This window comes from Schistocerca piceifrons, chromosome 3, assembly GCF_021461385.2.
Source record: "Schistocerca piceifrons isolate TAMUIC-IGC-003096 chromosome 3, iqSchPice1.1, whole genome shotgun sequence".
NCBI lineage: Eukaryota > Metazoa > Arthropoda > Insecta > Orthoptera > Acrididae > Schistocerca > Schistocerca piceifrons.
Genome location: NC_060140.1, coordinates 856,556,330 through 856,562,334, shown reverse-complemented (window position 1 = coordinate 856,562,334; position 6,005 = coordinate 856,556,330). Strand labels below are relative to the sequence as shown.

Here is a 6,005-nt window from a genome sequence, read left to right as displayed (position 1 = left end):
TGAAACGGCACGGCTGACTTCCCTCCCCGTCCTTTCCTAATCCGAAGAGACCGAAGACCTCGGTGTCTGGTCTCCTTCCCCAAACAACCCAACCCCAACCCATATTTTTAGTCCGTATAGAATAAATTTTCTTGCGACCGAGAAGCTTATGTCCACGAATGCATGGTTTTAGAAAGCACGCTCGTGCGAAACTCAGGTTGCCCTTTTCTCACATGATATACTGCCAACTACGGATGAAGGGCAACAGGCAGACTCCATATTTCTTGATTTCCGTAAAGCGTTTGACACAGTGCCCCATTGCAGGCTGCTAACGAAGATACGAGCATATAAAATACGTAAGTTCACAGTTACGTTAGTGGCTCGAAGTCTTCTTAACTTACACAATCCAATATGTTGTCCTCGACGGCGAATGTTCGTCACAGACAACGGTATCGTCGGGAGTGCCCCAGGGAACTGTGATACGTCCGCCGTTGCTCTCTCTATATATAAATGATTTGGCGGACGGGTTGGGCAGCAACTTGCGGTTGTTTGTTGATGATACTGTGATATACGGTACGACATCGAAATTGAGTGACTGTAGGAGGATATAGGATGACTTAGACACAATTTTTAGTTGGTGTAATGAATGGCAGCTAACTCCAAAGGTAGAAAAATGTAAGTTAACGCGGATTACTAGAAAAAACAAACCCATAATGTTCGGATACAGCAGTAATAGTGCCCTGCTTGACACAGTCACGTCATTTACAGTATTTGGGTGAACCATTGCAAAGCGATATATGAAATGGAACGAGCATGTGAAGATAGTGGCAGGAAAGGCGAATTGTCGACTTCGGTTTATTGGGAGGATTCTAGGGAAGTGTGGTTCCTCTGTAAAGGAGACCGCATATAGGACGCTGGTGCAACCTATTCTTGAGTATCGCTACAGTGTTTGGGATTCGTACCACGCCGGATTAAAGGAAGACATCGAAGTAATTCAGAGGAGGACTGCTAGATCTGTAAGTGGTAGGCTGGAAGAACACGCAAGTGATGGTTCGGAAACTCAAATGGGTATCTGGAGGGGGGGGGGACACGTTCTTTTCGAGGAACACTACTGAGAAAATTTAGAGATTCTGCATCTGAAGCTGACTGCAGAACTATGCCCTTGGCCTCCAACAAACAATGCGCGTAAGGATCGCGAAGGTAAGATATGAGAAATTAGGACTGATACGGAGGCATACAGACAGTCGTTTTTCCTCACTATATTTGTGAGTGGAACAGGAAAGGAAATGACAACTGGTGGTACGGGGTACTCTCCGCCACGCGCCGTAAATAGATTCCGGAGTATTGGTGTACATACAAAAAGGAATCCTGCGCAGACTAAAGATATCACTGAGAATGTAGACTGTATTTGAACCGCTGTCCCGCCGAATGATAGTCCCGAGTCTTACCACAGCCCCACTTCACTCATAAAAAAGGGCTGCACAGGGGTATTACACAAATCATCACCAATCGAGGTACTGAAGCAGTATGGTCTTTTAGACAGAACTTTCAACAGATAATGTCAAATCGTGCAGTTGAGCTGATGTCACCTTAAAATGAATGAAAAAGAACCCGGTCAATACTGTACAAGACAGGAAGATAGAACAAAGAAATGTGCTCTTGAGGTATATGCTTTTGGTCAAACATTTTTGAGAATCTAGTGATGGTTTTGGTAACATGCAATTATACTTATGTAATTTATGCTTCACAGTGAAATGGTGTAGTATCACAGAAACATGTATGCGTGAACGGAGAAAAACAAGACATTGTGCCTCCCGCCTCTCTTGCTCTTGAGGTATATGCTTTTGGTCAAACATTTTTGAGAATCTAGTGATGGTTTTGGTAACATGCAATTATACTTATGTAATTTATGCTTCACAGTGAAATGGTGTAGTACCACAGAAACATGTATGCGTGAACGGAGAAAAACAAGACATTGTGCCTCCCGCCTCTCCGCCTTCAAGGTGGAATCCTCAAAATATATCAACTGTTCGAGCAGACAGGAACTCAAAAAGGGAGAGCTTTCTGAAGAAAAGCACCACAAGATGATTATCGCTAAGCACTCTTTATATATGTACTATTACTTTACTGCCCTACTCATTTAATAATTTTACGGAGTAAATTTCACTGATGTTCATATAGTTCCTCGTGGTGTTGTGCAGGAGGTAGTACAATATAATATACGAAGGTTCAGTTGTAAGCTACAAAAGTATGCGAACTGTACTGACTGCCATTACTTACCTTATGCAAAGCTGTAAAACGCAAGCGTATACCGGAAGTCGTTATTAATTACGGCAAGGTAGTGTGATTAGTACTCACCACTGGCGCTGTTGTCGTCGTCCTTGGCGGACATGTCCCTGACGTCACATTATCCGACGCATGACCTGAAACACACATCACTTTGCTAATTGTTACTGCCTTTATTAGGCGTGGCAGCTGCGCACTGTTGCTTGCCCCAAACATGACAAATCTTTTCAACGCCTCGAGCATGCAACAGATCACATTTCACAAAAAAAAAAAAATGGTTCAAATGGCTCTGAGCACTATGGGACTTAACATCTATGGTCACCAGTCCCCTAGAATTTAGAACTACTTAAACCTAACTAACCTAAGGACATCACACAACACCCAGTCATCACGAGGCAGAGAAAATCCTTGACCCCGCCGGGAATCGAACCCGGGAACCCGGGCGCGGGAAGCGAGAAAGCTACCGCACGACCACGAGCTGCGGACTCACCTTTCACTGACGAAGGTACGAACATGGCTGCTAGAACAACATACGTCAACGAAAAATACAAGTAATTAGTTGAGAAGAAATGTCTTCGAGCACAGACAGCGCTGTAAAACAGATGAATAGATTTTTTCACCAGGTGGCGAATAACGCTGTGTTCACAGAGTTGTGCGCCCTGCAGAGGAGGACCAGAGCGACAGTACACGAGCGTAATCCGTAAGAGTGTTGGCGACCTCCTCTGCTGTTCCACCCGCGTACTCACTAATCTGTCTCACCTAATTTTCGTGCTACAGCAGAACTGCCGCACAGTCTTGCTACAATATCGGATGTCTAAATTTGTGAAAAGGTTCCTGTTTATGTTTAAGTTGCCTGAGCATTGCCGTTACATTTTTGCATGGCCTCCGCCGACCCACCAACACTGGAACAATAAAACTAGTCGCACTAGCGTTTCGTGCGAGATTTCCTTTACAGATGCGCCGCACTTTCTTAGAACCCTTTCAACAAATCCAAGTCTTCCAATCGGCTTCCCAAATAATGACTATATGCGATCGTCCCATCGCTTCTTAGTATTATCCCTAAATCTTTAAACAGTATGACTTTCTCCGCATGTTCGTCGGTAATTTTGTAATAAAGTACTATGGGCTTCTTTTTCTTTGGTACAGGTATCTGCTTGTATTCATCCATGTTCAAATACTTTGAAATGGCATCCTTACAGCCAGTGGAAAATTTGTCCAAGTCTTTCTGTACTTCCTCACAATCTACAAGCATACTGCTACAGACAAATTTATCATTAGCGAACAATCTGACAATATTGCTGACCGTTCCCATGAACTGTTTACGTACACTCAGACCACCCCATATTACGTTCGCTCGCGCAAACTTTGCGTGATTTACGCAGTATCTAAGAGAGTTCGCAAGCACTGACGTCGGCAATATGCCACTGAAGCTGCAATGTACTGTGAAAAAACTTCCGAAGTTAAAACTTTTAAAACTGCTAATCAGCTCATATATTGGTAATTTTCGAGAATGAGTGAGTTCTAAGCTATTATGCGACAACCATAAATGGTCCACAGTAAAAATTTCCACCCCATTGTAGCGAGTTTCAACAATTCGTTACAACCAGAAACGGAAGGAGGTACTCCACGCCACATACAGCCATTATCAGCGCCGAGCTCAAGCGCGATCATTTCCGCACGCGATTCTACATCTACATCTACATTTATACTCCGCAAGCCACCCAACGGTGTGTGGCGGAGGGCACTTTACGTGCCACTGTCATTACCTCTCTTTTCTGTTCCAGTCGCGTATGGTTCGCGGGAAGAACGACTGTCTGAAAGCCTCCGTGCGCGCTCGAATCTCTCTAATTTTACATTCGTGATCTCCTCGGGAGGTATAAGTAGGGGGAAGCAATATATTCGATACCCCATCATCAAGAAACGCACCCTCTCGAAATCTGGCGAGCAAGTTACACCGCGATGCAGAGCGCCTCTCTTGCAGTCTGCCACTTGAGTTTGCTAAACATCTCCGTAACGCTATCACGCTTACCAAATAACCCTGTGACGAAACGCGCCGCTCTTCTTTGAATCTTCTCTATCTCCTCCGTCAACCCGATCTGGTACGGATCCCACACTGATGAGCAATACTCAAGTATAGGTCGAACGAGTGTTTTGTAAGCCATCTCCTTTGTTGATGGACTACATTTTCTAAGGACTCTCCCAATGAATCTCAACCTGGTACCTGCCTTACCAACAATTAATTTTATATGATCGTTCCACTTCAAATCGTTCCGCACGCATACTCCCAGATATTTTACAGAAGTAACTGCTACCAGTGTCTGTTCCGCTATCATATAATCATACAATAAAGGATCCTTCTTCCTATGTATTCGCAATACATTACATTTGTCTATGTTAAGGGTCAGTTGCCACTCCCTGCACCAAGTGCCTATCCGCTGCAGATCTTCCTGCATTTAGCTGCAATTTTCTAATGCTGCAACTTCTCTGTATACTACAGCATCATCCGCGAAAAGCCGCATGGAACTTCCGACACTATCTACTAGGTCATTTATATATATTGTGAAAAGCAATGGTCCCATAACACTCCCCTGTGGCACTCCAGAGGTTACTTTAACGTCTGTAGATGTATCTCCATTCTTTCCAGCATCCTAAATTGCATTCGTGCACAACTGCCGCGTCGGCATTTGCCTTGTAGGATTCTTCTACTTCCAATGCCATGGCCTTTCACTGATTCCGATGACCTGTAACTCGCAGACCACTCTGTATGGGCGCCCACCACTAGCCTCTCCGTAAGAGAAGTTTAAGTATTCGAAGAATGGCACAGGAGAGCAGCCGCTGCGTCTGCTAGTGTACTTCACTTCGCTAGTCCACTCTCGAGACTTCATTCATTCCCACGCTTTTTTCTTCCGCCTGTTTCTTTCAGCTCTGGCAATGATTTGTGAATGCGAAGAACACGAAGTAGAACTTGTTTCAGAGGTGCGCATTAACCTGTCGATCATTAACTATCTCGGTCACAGGAAGATAAGAACAAATTTCGATGACGTCATTCAAGAACATCATGCACTGCTGCCATATTTCTCCCTCCAATCCCCTACCCAACACTCAGACATTACATGTCCGCAGTTCGTGGTCGTGCGGTAGCGTTCTCGCTTCCCACGCCCGGGTTCCCGGGTTCGATTCCCGGCGGGGCCAGGGATTTTCTCTGCCTCGTGATAACTGGGTGTTGTGTGATGTCCTTAGGTTAGTTAGGTTTAAGTAGTTCTAAGTTCTAGGGGACCGATGACCATAGATGTTAAGTCCCATAGTGCTCAGAGCCATTTGAACCAGACATTACACCGAAAGTAAGTCAATTGCCCTACTTATTAAATGGAGGGAAATTCAATATAACCCAATTGTGATACAGGGTTACTGACACCGCAGGCCATCATTTATGCTAAGTATAAAATGGCGGGATATTCAAAAATTCCAGACGGGAAGTCGTCTTACACGAGGGAAATTCAAAAATCCAAGATGGAAGGCCTGCGGATACCGATACAGCTAGCACGACTGCCAAGTAACATAAATGTGAGTTTATGATCCCAAGATGAGGGGCATAAAGAAACTGGCACAGCTTCCATGACTGTCAAAATTTCCAACTCACTGGTGCAACTTACATCGTAGCCAGGTTGCTGGTGCTAAGTAGAGAATCCAAGGTGGCAGATCCGGGGATACTGGCCCAGCCTGCACGGTTGACAGTTTTC

At 44.7% G+C, this 6,005-nt stretch overlaps 1 long non-coding RNA gene across 1 annotated transcript in view; it reads right to left on the bottom strand.

The window, feature by feature from the left end:
* Positions 1-2,289: 2,289 nt before the first annotated feature.
* LOC124789641 overlaps positions 2,290-6,005 on the bottom strand; it is a 207,651-nt gene continuing 203,935 nt past the window's right edge. The window contains exon 3 of the long non-coding RNA XR_007016146.1: positions 2,290-2,402. This is a non-coding gene — a long non-coding RNA (uncharacterized LOC124789641). The remainder of the gene's footprint in view (positions 2,403-6,005) is intronic.